General features: G+C 43.2%; 1 protein-coding gene across 1 annotated transcript in view; it reads left to right on the top strand.

The window, feature by feature from the left end:
* The window catches only part of ADAMTS17 (ADAM metallopeptidase with thrombospondin type 1 motif 17), a 473699-nt gene that overhangs the window by 245057 nt on the left and 210500 nt on the right, over positions 1-18142 (top strand). The window lies entirely within an intron of this gene.

The following is an 18142-nucleotide window of genomic DNA, read 5'->3' as shown; positions in this document are numbered from 1 at the left end:
ATGAGCCCAAGAGACAGAAAGGACCACATACACTGGAGACTACATCAGCCTGAGACCAGAAGAACTAGATGGTGCCTGGCTACAACCAGTGACTGCCCTGACAGGGAACACAACAGAGAACCCCTGAGGGAGCAGGAGAGCAGTGGGATGCAGACCTCAAATTCTCATAAAAAGACCAGACTTAATGGCCAGATTGAGACTAGAATGACCCCGGAGGTCATGGTCCTCAGACCTTCCGTTAGCCCAAGACAGGAACCATTCCCAAAGCCAACTCTTCAGACAGGGCTTGGACTGGCCTATGGGATGGAAAATGATACTGGTAAAAGAATGAGCTTCTTGGATCAAGTAGACACGTGAGACTATGTTGGCATCTCCTGTCTGGAGGGGAGATGAGAGGGCAGAGGGGGCCAGAAACTGGCCGAATGGACAAGAGGAGAGAGAGTGGAGGGAAGGAGTGTGCCGTCTCATTATGGGGAGAGCAATTAGGAGTGTATAGGAAGGTGTATATAAATTTTTGTATGCGAGACTGACATGATTTGTAAACTTTCATTTAAAGCACAATAAAATTTAATTTAAAAAAATGTGTGTCAACTGGGCTAGCTTATAATTCCCAGTATTGTGTGATTGTCTACCATTTTGTCATCTGATGTGATTTTCCTATGTATTGTAAATTCTATCTCTATGATGTTGATGAGATAGGATTAGTGGCAGTTACGTTAATGAGTCAGGACTGAATTTACAAGATTAGATTGTGTCTTAACCCAATCCCTTTTGAGATATAAAAGAGAGAAGTTCGCAGAGAGACATGGGGACCTCACACCACTAAGAAACAGCCAGGAGAATAATGCGTTCTTTGGACCCGGGGTCCCTGCACTAAGAAGCTCCTCGACCATGGAAGATTGATGACAAGGACCTTCTCCCAAAACCCACAGAGAGAAAGCCTTCCCCTAGATCTGGAGCCCTGGATAAGGACTTCTAAGCTACTAGACTATGAGAGAATAAACTTCTGTTTGTTGAAGACATCTGCTTGTATTTCTGTTATAGAAGCACTAAATAACTAAGACAGTATGGAAACCTTTTCATGTGTTTTTATAGTAGTGTTCTCATACAGTATTTGTCCTTTTGTGGTTGACTTATTCCATTCAACATAATGCTTTCTAGATTCATCCATGTTGTGAGATGTTTCGTATTCCATTGTGTGTATGTACCATAGTTTGTTTATCCATTCATGTGTTGGTGGGCACTTAGGTTGTTTCCATCTTTTTGCTATGTGAATAATGCTGCAGTGAACATGGGTGTGCATATGTCTATTCATGTAGCAGCTTTTATTTCTCTAGGATGTATTTGTAGGAGTGGAATTGCTGGATTGTATGGTATTTCTATTTCTAGGTTTTTAAGGAAGTGCCATAATGTTTTCCAAAATGGTTGTACTGTTTTGCATTCCCATCAACGCTGCGTAAGAATTCCAGTCTCCCTGCAACCTTTCCAACATTTGTTATTTTCTATTTTTTGATTCGTGCCAGTAATGTTGGGGTGAGATGGTATCTCATTGTAGTTTTGATCTGCATTTCTGTAATGGCTGGTGATCTGGAGCATTTCCTCTTGTGTCTTTTAGCTGCCTGAATGTCTTCTTTGGCAAAGTATCTGTTCATATCCACTGCCCATTTTTTTATTTGGATTATTTGTCTTTTTGTTGTACAGGTGTTGGATTTTTCTACAGATTTTAGAGATTAGACCTTTGTCACATATGTTGTCACGGACTGAATTTGTTGTTGTTGTTGTTAGGTGCCGTCAAGTCAGTTCCGACTCATAGCGACCCTATGCACAACAGAACGAAACACTGCCCAGTCCTGCACCATCCTTAAAATCATTGTTATGCTCAAGCTCATTGTTGCAGCCGCTGTGTCAATCCACTTCATTGAGGGTCTTCCTCTTTTCCGCTGACCCTGTACTCTGCCAAGCATGATGTCCTTCTCTAGGAACTGATCCCTCCTGACAACATGTCCAAAGTATGTAAGATGCAGTCTCACCATCCTTGCCTCTAAGGAGCATTCTGGCTGCACTTCTTCCAAGACAGATTTGTTTGTTCTTTTGGCAGTCCATGGTATATTCAATATTCTTTGCCAACGCCAAAATTCAAAGGCCTCAACTCTTCTTTGGTCTTCCTTGTTCATTGTCCAGCTTTCGCATGCATATGATGTGATTGAAAATACCATGGCTTGGGTCAGGCGCACCTTAGTCTTCAGGTGACATCTTTGCTCTTCAGCACTTTAAAGAGGTCCTTTGCAGCAGATTTCCCCAGTGCTGAATTATGTTCCCCCCAAAATGTGTGTATCAATTTGGCTGGGCCATGATCCCCAACATTGTGTGGTTGTCCTCTATTTTGTGATTGCAATTTTATGTTAAAGAGGATTAGGGTGGGATTGTAACACCCTTACTAAGGTCACATCCCTGATCCAATGTAAAAGGAGTTTCCTTGGGATATCGCCTGCACCACGTTTTATCTTACGAGAGATAAAAGGGAAGGGAAGCAAGCAGAGAGTTGAGGGCCTCAGACCACCAAGAAAATAGTGCCAGGAGCAGAGCACGTCCTTTGAACCTGAGGTTCCTATGCTGAGATGCTCCCCAGCCAAGAACCTTCCTCCAGAGCTGACAGAGAGAAGGATTTCCCCTGGAGCTGGTACCCTGAATTCGGACTTCTAGCTACTGGACTGTGAGAGAATAAACTTCTCTTTGTTAAAGCCATCCACTTGAGGTATTTCTGTTATAGCAGCACTAGATGACTAAGACATATGTCAGAGCCAAAAATTTTCTCCCAGTCTCTAGAGTCTCTTTTTATTCTTTTGGTGAAGTCTTTTGATGAGCGTGTTTAGTTTTTAGAAGATCCCAATTGTCTAGCTTATCTTCTGGTGTTTGTGTATTGTTAATTATGGTTCGTACCCTGTTTATGCCATATATTAGGGCCCCTAATGTTAAAATAAATAAATAAATAAATAAAATTTTATTATTTTTTTTAATGTTGACTGTTCTTTTTCCTTCCCTGGTCTTTATAGTTTTTGGTTTTACGTTTAGGTCTTTGGCCCATTTGACGTAGTTGTTGTGTGTGGTGTGAGGTGTGGCTCCTGTTTCATTTTTTTGCAGGTGGATATCTAGTTTTGCCAGCACCGTTTGTTGAAAAGACTGTCATTTCTCCATGTGACGGACTTTGGGCCTTTGTCAGCTGACCATCGATAGATGGATTTACATCCGGATTCTGTCCCATTGGTCGTTGTGTCTGTCATTGATAGTACCAGGCTATTTCTGACTTCCATAGCTGTATAGTAGGTTCTGAGGTCAGGTGGTGCGAGACCTTATACTTTGTTCTTCCTCAGTAGTGCTTTACTTACACTGGTGATCATTCTTGACGTCACAACATCTCAAAGCATCTCCAGTTCTTTCGAAAGGAACTGTGATGCAGAATTTTCAACAAAATTCTGCAAATCACTTTTGGCCCCCTTTAAGAGAAAACAAGAAAAATACTATTTGCTAGGGTTACTGTAACAAAATACCACAAACTGGATAGAAATTTATTGTCTCACAGCTCTGGTGGCTGGATGTCCAAATCAAGGCATTGGCCATGTCGATTCTGTCTGAGGGCTCTGAGGGAAAATCTGTCCCATGCCTTTGTCCTAGCTGTGCTACTGGGGACTATTGGCAGCCCTTATCATTCCTTGGCTCTGCCTCTTAAGCCTCTGTCTCTGTGGTCACATGGCTGTCTTCCCTCTGTGTTTCTCTGTCTATATCTCTTCTCTCCTTTTTGTAAGGACATCACTCAGATTGGATTAGTACCCACCCTACTCCAGAATGACCTCGTGTTAACCTAACTGGTAATATCTTCAAAGACCCTGTCATAGTAATGTAGTACTGCTGTAACAGATATACCAGAAGTGGGTGGCTTTAACAAACGGAAATTTATTTTGTCACAGTTCAGGAGGCTAGAAGTCCAAATTCGGGGTGCTGGCTTTAGGGGAAGATCTTTTCTCTCCATTGACTCAGGAGGAAGGTCCTTGTCTCTTTTTGAGCTTCTGCTCCTGTGCAATTTTCATGTGGCTTGGCATTTCTTTCCCCATCTCTGCGTCTTTCCCTTGCTTATTTAATCTCTTTTATATCTCAAAAGAGATTGACTTAAGACACACCCTATACTAATCCTGTCTCAGGAATTTAACAAAATAGCCCGTTCCCAAATGGGATTACAACCACAGGCTTGGAGGCAAGGATTTACAGCACATAGTTTTAGGGAACACAATTCAATGCTTAACAGACCCTATTTTCAAACAAGGTCCACATTCACAGGTTCTGGGGGTCCTTAGGATTGCAAGATACCTTTTTGGGAGTACCGTTCTATCCGTAACATTTACCAACCTGTAACTCAATTAGCATTTCTTCTGCTGTAAATGTAGTAAGCAAAAAGCCACCGTAATCTTAGCAGCACCCACGACTGTCACTGGTTAGAAATCACAGATTTGGTCATACTGCATCTCAAAACATTGTTTGCATGCACCACTACTTAAAAATTACGGTGGATGTTAGACCCAGCGCCAGATAGTGTTATTTAATAAGTTGATAAGGAAATGTATATTCAGATATCACAGATTTGGTTTCCTTTGCAATCTTAGATATTTTATTGTATGCATTTATAGATATTTTTTTTTATTTATAGATATTATCCTGAGAAGGGGCTAATAGGCTTCCACAGATGCCTTGTAGCACAGAGCAGGCCACTGTCCAGTGCTAGAGAGTGACAGGCTGTGTCTGGCCTCCAGCAGGAAGCACCAACTGGCCATGAGCTATTGTTCTTCTTTGGGTGAAATTTTGAATGCCGAACCCCTTTATAACTAGATGTCTGTGTATGTTTTTCTTTTAGCACTCACAGTTGGTAGCTGCTTTAAGCCAATAAAAATTAAAAGCCGTTTCCTCATTCCAAGGTTTAGAATAAATAACTTTGGAAAAACATTGGTACAATTTCTTGGGAGCAGCCTAGATAGAGAGAGAGGATAGAGAGGGCTAGCTGCTGTCCAGTTGGCTCAGCCTTACAGCAACGTTATGTACAACAGAATGAAATGTTGCCCGATCCTGCATCATCCTCACAGTTGTCGGCATGTCGAGTTCATCATTACAGCTATTGTGCTAATCCATCTCACCGAGGGTCTCCTTCCCCCTCACTGGCCCTCTACTTTACTTAACATGATGTCCTCCTCTAGCACTTGATCGATTGTCCAAAGAAAGCAAGTTGGGCAGTGTTCTGTTTTGTTTTCATTGACTGATTTTTAGAAGTAGATTGCCAAGCTTTCCTTCCTGGTCTGTCTTAGTCTGGAAGCTTTGCTGAAATCTATCCACCATAGGTGACCCTGCTGGTACCTGAAATACGAGGGGAATAGTTTCCAGCATTATAGCAACATGCAAACCACAGTACGACAAACTGACAGAGAGGTCATAGGGAAGCAGCCTATGCTTCAAATGTTAACCAGGTTGTTTCTTTCTCAACCATTTCCATACCAGAGAGCTCCCCCCCGCCAAAAAAAAATTCAAATATAGTCCATTTTAATCTCTCTGGAGGCCCCATGCCATCACCACTGGCCCTTTTGTGTCTGTCTGCAGAATGCTGGTATTGTAAGGCTCAGAGCTGTCTATGGAAATATGAACTACAAAAAAAAAAATTTTTTTTGGCATCAATAGCTGGCATTTATTGCAGAAGTTATTGGCAAATCTAGCTGTCTCCTCTTTTAGCCAATGGTAATGTGATGTTTTTAATTCAATAAAGCATTTCAAGAAAGTCCAAACATTAAAGTTATAAACATGGGATGGTAAATATTTATTAGGAAAGGGAAACGAACTTTATGAAATTAGCCCAATCAGTCTTTATGATTACAAGTTCCTTCTGTCTCTATCAGCAAAGTCGCTGCAAAGCAAAGTCCCTGTTTAACAAGACTTTAAAGCTATTTAAGGTCAGATATCCTGTCAGGTAAGACAGAGGGTGAGAAGGGCAGAAGCTGGCATTGTTAGGTGAAGAGAAGGGCGTGGCACTGAAGCTGGGGAGAGATGCAAGAAGGAAGGCGGTGAGGGCAATGTTCTGACTGTGGACACTGCCTCACAAAGTCTCCACCCCTTTCCACCAGGAAGTGGACATTTGTCTCTTCCCCCTCACTGCGCTGGCTCCTGGAGAGTCTCAGTTGAAAGATGGTATAATGATCACCTGTCCCCTTACCCTCCGTGTTCCTCAGCACACACACAACACCCATATAGAAAGGAAGATGGTGCCAGAGTTGATGTGCACAGGCTGGTGGGACGGCTTGAGCACAATGTGCCTGCATGTCATGGTGTTCACAAGGGACTGAGATGTGCACAGAAGCTGTAAGACAGTTGTTTCAGGAGTGGCAAGAGGTCTTAGGGTGTCCCGTGCCTTCTTTTCTACCTAGTGTTCACGCCTTTGTTCTTTTCCATTGGGCCCTCTTTGCCTTTCAGTTGAGTACGGAGGTGCTGTCCAAACCGGACAATGCTTAAGAAGACAGACTCTAGAGCCAGCTGCCCAGGGTTCACATCCTTCCTTTACTCTTGATCAAGTTACATAGTATCTCTATGCCTCAGTTTTCTAATCTGCACAATGGGAAAAATAATTCTGTTTATACATCATTGGGTTGTAGTGAGGGTCCAGTAACAAAGGAATTACTGTACTCAATAAATGTTAACTATTTTCATTTTTCTGTTGTCTGGTTTCCTGGAGCCAGCCGGAGAGGAGAGACTGTCCAGCTGACAGTCACGTTGGCCTACCTCCCCTTCCTCATTTCTGCATCTCTCTCTGTGCTGTCCTCCTGCTCCTCCTGGCTTCCTGGGAGCCTGGCAACCTCCAGGCAGTGCTCTCCAGTGTCCGCATCTCTCTCAGCAGCACACAGCTCCCAGACTTGAAAGCCTCTTTCTATCCTTTCCCAAATCCCATGGAGATTTGTATGGGCATCTTGATGGATAGAGACTCCATCCTTGCAGTATCCAGGAAGCTCAGGGTATCAGAATCCCACCTTGGACCAGTAATGCTCTTTTCTCTGATGTCAGTGGTTTCTAAACCTGGTGGGCCATTAGAATCTCCCCCAGAGAATGGTAAAATCAGTCTTAGGATCTCCGGGGTTTCCGGTATTTGTCTTTTTATAGGGCTTTGCAGTGATCCTGGGCTGAGCCAGGCTTGGGAGGTGCTGATCTGAATGCAGTCCATCCGCTTCACGCCGCCGATGTACCTGGCCAGCGTGCGTGGCTGACAGCCACAGAGCACGCCCGCCCCCTTCAGACAGACAGGCTGTCCGGTAGTATATGGAGTTGGTGCCAGGTGGAGCACCGCCCTGCCTGTCTGAGTCTCTGCTTCCCGCCCAGCATCTGCAGCCTCTCGTGAATCTCTTGGACTTTGGCAGCAGACGGACCCAATTTTCCAGAAGTGTTTGAAAGTTTACAGTAGACGCCTCATCAGGGAGTTCTCTAGACTTTGCAAACTGTGTGTCATCCTTCATTTCTTGTCTCCCCACCCTGCTCCACGTCCCGCCCTCCCACAGCAGCGCTCACTCCACCCCGACCAGGTGACAGTCTCTGCAGCCCTCTGGAGCATGGAAGGATGACCAAGGCCAGCACGTGGAGATCCTTCTAGAGCAGGGCTGGCATTGGGAGCTGGCATGCCGGCCTGGGGAGGGGAAGCTTCAAACTGTAGTTGTATTTGTGGAAAGTTTGAATTAGTAACTTTTTCATCCAGCTCCTAGCATTTTATTTTATCTCCCTTTTGGCTTGTGTTATCAGCAGCACATTTTTGAGGGCTGTTACATAACCTTGCCTTCCATGTTGTTTGGAGTGAATGCTGCTCTCCAAACCCTTGCCCTCAGGGGATGCCCAGTGAGGTCAGGGAAGGGCACTGGCTCTCAGAGTCACAGGAAGATCAACAATCTTCCCAGTACTTGAGATGGACGCCATCATCTGAGGAAAACTGGTGAAGCCTCGAGCCCATGGACAGTTGCCTTTCTCTTGAGGAGCTGTGCCGCAAAGCACACGATGTGACTTTCCCTACACCTTAAATGTAGCCAGTGAGGTAACAGATGCTAGAACCATAGGGCTGTATTCATTGTCCATGCTTTTTGCATGTATAGGGGCAGCTGCTGGGGTGAGAGTTAGGGGAGTCTGGGCACCCCACCTCACTGCATGTCCCACCCCATTTCAGCGTAAGCAGCCGAACCCTTATCTGTTCCATTATCTGTGTACAGGCTGTTCCAAGGTGCAGTACCAATACCCATACCAGGCTGTCATTGAGTCGACTCCAGCTCATGGTGACCCCATGTGTGTCAGAGCAGAACTGTGCTCCATAGGGTTTTCAATGGCTATGATCTGTTGGAAGTAGATCACCAGGCCTTTCTACCAAGGCACCTCTGGGTGGACTCGATCATCCAAATTGTTGATTAGCAGTTAAGTGTGTTAACTTTTTCTGGCACCCAAGGACTCTGTTCCAAGGTGCAGCATTTCATTTAAATGAAGGGTTACGCTGCCCCAGCAATGCTTGCAAATAGAACATTCCTGATAGAAGGAACAGGATATAGCTGGGCATAGGAGCGTTCCATTTTACTGCGAATCTGAGAGGGCAATGAGCACTCAGGCCTGGCAGAGGCAGAGGATACAAGATTGTAGGGGGAGGAAGTGGAAGGAGGAAAGTGAGGAGCCATCGAGGCAGTATAAGCAGTGGGTAAGAGCATATATTCTGGGGTCAGGACCGGTCCCAGTTTTGCAGCTTGGCAAATCACTTAACTCCGTGTCCTCAAATGCAAGACAGGGGTAGTGATAGTTTCTCTCTCAAGGTTCATGTGAGTAGGAAATAAGCTAATTTCAATAGTGTGCCAAGCATGCTGCTTGGGGTAGTATGTCAGTTCTTGTCCTAGCCCCGTTGAAGCCAGGAGTTTCTTTCCTTAGGAATGTATTCGTTCTCTTGTTCACGTGTTTGCTCATTCATTCATTCAGTGGGTTTTTACTGAGCATGTGCTACATGCTGCCGTGTGGGTTCTGACTGACAGAGATGAGCTGATGAGACACAGCAGCTGCCTTCCAGGGGGGTTGGGATGGAGGAGGTGAGACAAATGGGATGTGGAATTTTCACCCAGTGGGGCCAGTTAAATTGGAGTGCTCACTTCTGGCCAACATGGCCCCATAGGCAGAAGCACCACATCATCCCTTCACAGCAAAGACCCAAAAAACTAAGTAAAACATACAGGCATCATTCCTGGAACCTGAAGTGCTAAATGAAGAGATCGAGAACTCAGCCAAACACCAAATAGAATAAGAAACTGACAGAGGACAGAAAGTGGGGAGAGATAAAGTGCGGAGGGCCCCATCAGCTAATGCAGCACGGATCTGCCATCTTGGACTCCTGTTGGGGATCGGCAGACAGGGAGCACAGGAAAGCAGCTTCGTGGAACTCCCAGCAGGAGACAGAGCAGCGTAACCAGTGGTACACACTTTCCCACTCCGCGTTCTCTCCGTGCTGCTCTACCTCCGAGCTTCCTGGCTGGCTGCAGTGGCTTGGCCAGCTGGAAAGTACAGCATCCGTGCTGCTTGGATTTGCCTCACCCGCGTCAGAGATTAACAGACAGGGAGTACGAGAAAGCAGCTTCACGAAGTCCCCAGCAGAGTACAGAGCACCCGGTAACGAGCAATATACGCTTTCCTAATCCCCCGTTCTCCCCGTGCCTCGGCCTCTTCTGCTTCCCACCAGGCACAGTCTCTTGGCCAGACGCAAATGCTTTGGCTTCAGGCTGCTTGAATTCGCCCTGCCCACACTGGCTGGGTCCCTGAGCTGGTATTGCTTCTTTCTGTCTCTTTTGGTTTCTTCTGTGCCTCCTACCACCTCCCCCTCCTTTCTCTGAAACACCTGGCTCTGTGTGCCATCTTTGCTTCTTCTTGAAAGGCTGTGAAGCCATGCTCTACTGGGGAACCACTCCCTGGCCCGCGACACCACGCTGGTGTGATCTCTGGGGCTTTTTTTCCCTTATTTTGCTTTGCTCTGTTTTTCTTTTTGCAGCTTGGAAGCCCCTTCTAGCTGGGCTACACTGCACAACTTAGGAACCACTCCTCCAATCTGCACAGGCCTGTAGGTGGGATCCCTGGGGCATCTCTTTCTTTGTTCTTTTTTTTTTTCCTTTTCTCTCTCTTTTTCTCTTTTTGACTGTCTTCATTTCTCAGTTCTTGTCTCTCTACACTTATCTTCTATTCTTGTCTCCTGAATACCTGGTGCTGTGTGACATCTATACCCCCTCTAGCCAGGCTATACTGTGTAGCCTGGGAGCCACTTCCCTGGTCTTAGCAGCCCCATGAGTGGGACTCCAGCACTCCTAGGGGCTTTTGTTTTCTTTTTTTATTTCCCAAATTTTTATCCAGTTATCTTTTTTCTTTCTTTTTCCCTTTTTCTTTTTTCCCCTTTTGCCTTTCTCCATTTCTTGCTTTCTCATGTCTCCATTCCAATGGCAAGCTCTCTTAGCACTCCTTTTTCTTTCTTTCTTTTTTTTTTTTTTTGCTTGTTTGTTTTTGGCTTCTGTTTTTCTCTCCTCTTTCCCATACCCTATTAGTTCCACACATCACAACCTCCCCCCTCTTTCCTGCCTACCTGCACCGTGCACTGAATATCACACCTCTGAGCAGCAGAGGCACAGGCTACTGGAACCTTCCCAGCACTGATTCCTGGCCTGCCCTGTTGGCCCTAGTAGTGCCACAAACAACCCATCCCAGCCCCTCCCCTTTAGCTGGACCTGAGCTGCTACACCATAGCTGAATGACTGGCCCTGCCCGTTCAACAAGAAGGTGAAAGTATCATGACTACAGATGAACAAACAACAAAGAATGTACTTCCCACCTGCTCAGACATAACCAAATAAAACAAAAAAGCAGGACAAAACAAACAAATCTACAATCAATAAAAAGAGAAAATAACTACTGAATGTTCCAAAGACAGCAGACAATATCAAAACATAAAAAAAAAAAGAATAGGACAGGATGGGTCCAGTAGGCATCCAAAATAGAACACCACCTGACATTCCAGTAGAAGAAAAGGCAGTAGAACTACCTGATAGGGAATTCAGATCTCTAATATTTAGAGCAATCCAAGAGATGAAGCAAAAAGCAGACAAAAATGAGGAAAAAAATAGACAAATTTTTGGAAAAGGCAGACAAATTCATGGAAAATACAGACCAAAAAAACGGAACAATTCTGGAACGTAATACAGGAACAAAATGCCAAAATTCACAACTAGAAATCATATAAAAACAACACTTAGAAATCTAAAAGACAAACAACAAGATCTCGGAAATGGCCAGTGTCACAGAAGGGCTGAGGAACAGGTTTGAAATGATAGAAGACAGGATCAGTGAAATTGACGACAAACACTTGGATACAACTCTGTTTGAGGAAAAATCAGAAAAAAGAACAAAGAAAAATTGAAGAAACCCTGAGAATTATGTGGGATACAATCAAAAGGAAAAATGTGCAAGTGATTGGCACTTCAGAACAGGGAGAGAAAACAGAAAACACAGGGAGGATCATCGAAGAATTGCTGACAGAAAACTTCCCTAATATCACAAATGATGAAAAGCTAACTATCCAAGGAGCTCAACAAACCCCGTATAGGATAGACCTCAAAAGAAAAACACCAAGGCATGTCATGATCACACTCACTAAAACCAAAAGACAAAGAAAAAATCCTGCATGCAGCTTGAGAAAAACAAGAAGTTACATACAGAGGAGAAACAATAAGACTAAAAAAATGATTATTCAGCAGAAACCATGCAGGCAAGAAGGCAATGGGATGACATATATAAAACCATGAAAGAAAAAAATTGCCAACCAAGAATAATATATCTTGTAAAACTTTTGTTCAAATATGACGGTGAAATTAGGACATTTCCAGATAAACAGAAATTAAGGGAGTATGTAAATACCAAACCAAATTTACAGGAATTATCAAAGGGAGCCCTTTGGTCTGAGAACAAATGATATCAGACCACAGCCTGAATCTAGGTTGCAAGATTGTACCAGCCAGATACCAACCTAGGAAATGAACTCTCAGGGACTATCCAAAACCAAAACAATTGCAACTGGGAACCAGAGAGGTTAATCTGTAAATGACAACAACATCAGAATAATAAAAGAGGGAATAAACGGTATAGGTATAGAACTTTCTAATGGAGAGGAAGGCAAGGTGATACCAAGTAATAATAGACTGGTTCAAACCTAGGAAGATAAGGGTAAATTTCAAGGTAACCACAAAGACAGTTAACAAAGCTACTCATCAAAATAAAGAAGAAAAACATAAAGTCTCAATAAAAACAAAAATCTACAAAAACAAAAGAAATCCACAAACAAAAGGAACTCAGCACCAGAGAGTAAGAGGAACAAAGAAAATGTTAGCACCACAAAGAAAAGCACTACAAAATGACAACAATAAACTCAACGGTAATGAACAACAGTGGCTCTGTGAAGCATCTCTTAACATGGATGCACCTGGAGGGCATTATGCTGAATGAAATAGGTCAGTCATAAAAGGACAAATATTACATGAGACCACTACTGTAAAAACTCATGAAAAAGTTTACATACAAAAAAAACCAATATTTGATGGTTATGAGGGAGAGGAGGAATAGGGATGGAAAAACACTTAATAGACAAAAGACAAGGAGTAACTTTGGTAAAGGGTAAGACCGTACACAATACTGGGGATGCCAGCACAACCTGTACAAGGCAAGGCCACGGTAGCTCATAGACTCATCCAAACTCCCTAAGGGATGGAATTACTGGGCTGAGGGCTGTGGGGACCATGGTCTCAGGGAACATCTAGCTCAACTGGCATAACAGAGTTTATAAAGAAAATGTTCTACATTCTACTGTGGTAAGTAGCGTCTGGGGTCTTAAAAGCCTGTGACTGGCCATCTAGGATACTCCACTGGTGTCACCCCTTCGGGAGCAATGAAGAATGAAGAAAACTAAAGACACAAGGGAAAGATTAGTCCAAAAGACTAATAGACCACATCTACCATGGCCTTCACCAGACTGAGTCTAGTAAAACTAGTTGGTGCCCGGCTACCACCACTGACTGCTCTGACAGAGATCACAATAGAGGGTCCCAGACAGAGCTGGAGAAAAATGTAGAACAAAATTCTATCTCAAAAAGAAAGACCAGACTTGCTGGCCTGATGGAGACTGAAGAAACCCTGAGAGTATGGACCTGGACACCCTTTCAGCTCGGTAATGAGGCCACTCCTGAGATTCACTCTTTAGCCAAAGATTGAGCAGGCCCATGGAACAAAACAAGACTAAAGGGGTGCCCCAGCCCTGGGGCAGGGACTGGAAGGCCAGAGGGAACAGGAAAGCTGGTAATGGGGAACCCAGGGTTGAGGAGGTAGAGTGTTGACATGTCATGGGGTTGTTAACCAATGTCATACAACAATGTGTGTACTGTTTGATGAGAAACTAGTTCTGTAAACCTTCATCTAAAGTTCAATTAAAAAAAAAAAATTTACTGCTCTTGGATCCCTTCCTGGTGGGGATGGAGGAAAGACTTCCCAAGGGCAGGATAATTGGATTTGGCCTTGAAGAATATGGAGGATGATGATGTGATTCTCTATTAAGGTTATATATTTCAATTCCAGTCCCTCCCTGCTCTGAGCTCTCTAGGCAACACTAGGTGATGCTCCCTTTCAGCTCCATGTCTCCAGTGGAGCACATGAGAGAGCCTTGCAGTGAGATGAACCTGGACAAGGGGCAAGGAAGAGCCCCTGTGCAACAGCACTGTGGTAGCAGGAGGTGGGTATTCCCTGCAATTAGGATGAGTGCACGGGGGCAACAGGGAAGGGGTAGGAGCTGAAATAAATACTGGGCTAGAGGCTTGAACTGGGTCGAGGAGTGATGTGATTAGAAAGACATGGCCACTGTGTTGAGCATGAAAGAGATTGAAATCAGGAAGGCCTGTGAGAAATGATGGTGGTGGTCCAGATGAGAGAGGAAGGGGCTGAAACCAGGCAGTGCCCTTGAGGATTTCCTCTGGAAAAGCCACATTGCCATTTTTAATCCATCTAACCAATATTTAGAGTCTCTGGCTGGTGCATATGTTTAACACATTCCGCTGCTAACCAAAAGGCTGGAGGTTTGAGACCACTCACAGGTACCTCAGAAGAAAGGCTTGGTGATCTATCTACTTCTGAAAGATCAGCCATTGAAAACCCTACAGGGCACAGTTCTACTCTGACCCATACGGGGTCACCACGAGTCGAAACTGACTCAACGGCGACTGGCTCTGGTTAACCAGTACTTAGTAAGCATGCGCTGTGGACCAAGTACTGATTTATAGCAAAGAGCATCGCTGCTACAGGCACTGGCTAGCAGCATGATCATTCAAAATTATTTTATTCTCTAATATAGGCATGAGGTGTGAAATCCAAAATGTACCCCTTTATGTATTTCTTTTTCACACAAATGTCAGCACACTACCATACTCCTGTACACGTTGCCTTTTTTGCCCTTACAATACCAATATAGATAGGGTGCCCTCATCCTTGCTTTGTTTTTTTGGCTAATAGATTGTGTTTTTAACTTTTTGTTGTGAGATAATTTTAGTCTTGAATAGGAATTGCAAAAGCAGGACACTAACCTTGATATAATCCCGTTAATCAAAGTACAGTTGGATTCCACCAGTTTTTCCATTAACTTCCTTTTTCTGGTCCAGGAGCAATCCGCAAACCCACATTACACTTAGTTGTCAGGTGTCCTTGGTCTCCTCCAACCTGTGACAGTTCCTCAGTCTTTGCTTTGCTTTTATGACCTTGACAGTTTTGCAGAGTATGGGTCAATGAATACTCAGTTTGGGTTTGCCTCCTAGATTGAGGTTATGCATTTTTGGGAAGGATACCACAGAGGTGATATGGTTGTGTCTTATTACTGCTGGTGTTAACTTTGATCACCTGGCTGAGGTGATGACTTAGGACCCTGCATTGTAGCTTACTATTTTTCTCTTTATCTTTAGCAGAGATTCCCAACCTCAGCACTATTGACATTTCAGGCCAGTTAATTCTGTTCTGACAGACTCCTGTGGGGTATTTAGGAGCATCCCTGGCCTCTACCCACTAGATGCCAACAGTGTTCCCTTAGTTGTGACAACCAAAAAAATGTCTTCAGACATGGCCAAATGACCCCTGGCAGCAGGGAGCAGGAGAAGGAAATCATCCCTGTCTGAAAACCGTTGATCTAGAGGGTAAATACCTAGAAGTGGATAAAAGGCCATTTCTGAACATACATGAGTTTTATAAGTGTCACTGACCTATGATATAATATTAAACACACAGAAAAGTGAACAGATGATAAATGTACGGTTCAATTTATTTTTCATAAATGGAACACACCAGTTGAACCAGCCCATGAAGAAGCAGAGCGTTTCTAGAATCCTTGAAGCCCCCCCAGCACCCTCTTCCATTCACTAACCCCAGAGGGTACCCACTCTCCTAACTTCTGACACCACAGGTTAGTTTTGCCTGTCTTTGAACTTCACGTGAAATCATGTGCACGCATCACTTGTTGATACATGTTGGTAGATTGATCTCCAAAGAGCCTTATCTGTTTACACTCCTAGAAGCAGCGTATGGAAGGCCTGTCTCCCTGTACCTTGTCCAGAATCTTTCTGATTGTTGCCGGTCTGAGGATTTAGGAAATGATCCTATTGCAGGTGCATTTGCATTGCTCTTTGTAATGAGTTTGAGCATTTTCCCCGTATATTTAAAACTCAGTTATATTTTCTTTTCTGTTTAAATCCTCTTTTTGTTTGATTATTAAGCATATTTTTTACTGATTTGTAGGAAATTTAATGTATGAAGGAAATTGGCCCTTCAGCTGATATATGGATTGCAAATGTTCTTTTCCTGTTTCTGTTTGTTTTTTACTTGTTTATGGTGTTTTATGTCAAGCAGAAATGGGTGTATGGGAGACGGGGGTGAGATATTTAATCAGTCTTTTTTTTAAGGCTCCTGGGTTGTGTGCCATGTTTAGAAAGTTCTTTCCTGTTCCTAAACTGTAAATAAAATTAACTCCCATGGCTCTTCCAGTACTTTTAGGATTTCATTTTTATATTTTAACCTTTAATACAGCAGTCATTTGTTTTAGTATAAGGTATGAAGGAGAGATCCAACCTTACTTTTGTTTCCAGATGGCTACTTGGGTAGCTTTTTACAGTTTATTGAATAATTTATTTTCCCCATAAATTTGAAATGCCAGTCTGTCCCATTGATCTCACAATGCACCTCTTAATATTTACGTGATCATACATTTACAAAGCATTTAATACATTCACACATGCTTTTTTCACAATTTTACTGGTCATTCTTTCTTATTTATTTTGTCATAGTTCTAAATAGCATTGGTATTTTAAGTTCAATTATATTACCTTATAGATTTTTATGGATTAATTTAGAGAAAAATCCATGCTTTTATACTTTTGAGTCTTCTTATCATTGAGGGGGTCTCCACCCCTCCCCTCTTATTCTTACAGAATATGTTTGTTAGATGAACCTGTGAAGCATCTCATAACATGGAGGAATCTAGAGGGCATTATGCTGAGTGAAATAAGTCAATCACAAAAGGACAAATATTGTATGAGACCACTACTATAAAAACTCATGAAAAGGTTTACACACAAAAAGAAAGAATCATTGATGGTTATGAGGAAGGAGAGGGGTGGGGATGGAAAAACACTTAATAGACAATAGGTAAGTGTAAACTTTGGTGAAGGGTAAGACAGCACACAATACTGGAGAAGCCAGCACAACCTGTACAAGGCAAGGTCATGGTAGCTCCATAGACATATCCAAACTCCCTCAGGGACAGAATCGCTGGGCTGAGGGCTGTGGGGATCACGGTCTCGGGGAACATCTAGCTCAACTGGCATAACCTAGTTTATAAAGAATATGTTTTACATTCTACTTTGGTGAGTAGTCTCTGGGGTCTTAAAAGCCTGTGAGCAGCCATCTAGGATACTCCACTGGTCTCATCCCTTCGAGAGTATGGATGAATGAAGAAAACTGAAGACACAAGGGAAAGATTAGTCCAAAGGGCTAATGGACCACATCTACCACGACCTCCACCAGACTGAGTCCAGTAAAACTAGATGGTGCCTGGCTACCACCACTGACAGGGATCACAATAGAGGGTCCCAGACAGAGCTGGAGAAAAATGTAGAACAAAATTCTAACTAAAAAAGAAAGACCAGACTTGCTGGCCTGAAGGAAACTGGAGAAACCCTGAGAGTATGAGCTGAACACCATTTCAGCTCAGTAATGAGGCCACTCCTAAGGTTCACCTTTCAGCCAAAGATTGAACAGACCCATTGAACAAAACAAGACTAAAGGGGTGCACCAGCCCTGGGGCAAGGACTGGAAGGCCAGAGGGAACAGGAAAGCTAGTGATAGGGAACCCAGGGTTGAAAAGGGAGAGTGTTGACATGTCGTGGGTTTGTTAACCAGTGTCGTATAACAATGTGTGTACTAACTGATGAGAAACTAGTTTGTTCTGTAAACCTTCATCTAAAGTACAGTTAAAAAAAGAAAAAGAAGAAAACAGCAACAACAATAAAAAAGGATATGTTTGTTACTATTTTAATGGGGTCTTTTATTATATTTTTGAATTGGTTGTAGTCTGTATTTATGAAGAGCCTTGATTATTGTATATTAATTTTAAACCTAGCCATTTTACTGAATTCTTTTAGAGATTGTAATACTCCCTTAATTGGTTTATTTGGATTTTCTAGTTGTACAATTCTATATTACTCTTACTTCTTTCTCTTGTCTAAAATGATAATGACTGTTGTGATAACGGACATTTTCACTTGTTCCTGACTTTAATGAGAATGCTTCTAGTGTTTCCGCCTGAGAAATATTTTTCTTATGAGCGTATTTTATCAAGTTGAAGAAGCAGCCCTTTTGAAATTTATTTATTTCATATTTTATTGAATTTTTGGTGAAAAATCCACAGGAAAACCACTCCAGCTTAACGATTTCTACGCATCATGTTCAGGGACATTAGTTACGTTCTCCCCTTTGAATAAGTACTCTTATCATTTCC

Source organism: Elephas maximus, chromosome 13, assembly GCF_024166365.1.
Source record: "Elephas maximus indicus isolate mEleMax1 chromosome 13, mEleMax1 primary haplotype, whole genome shotgun sequence".
Lineage (NCBI taxonomy): Eukaryota > Metazoa > Chordata > Mammalia > Proboscidea > Elephantidae > Elephas > Elephas maximus.
Note: the sequence above shows the minus strand (reverse complement) of the source record. Positions and strands in the feature narration are given on the sequence as shown.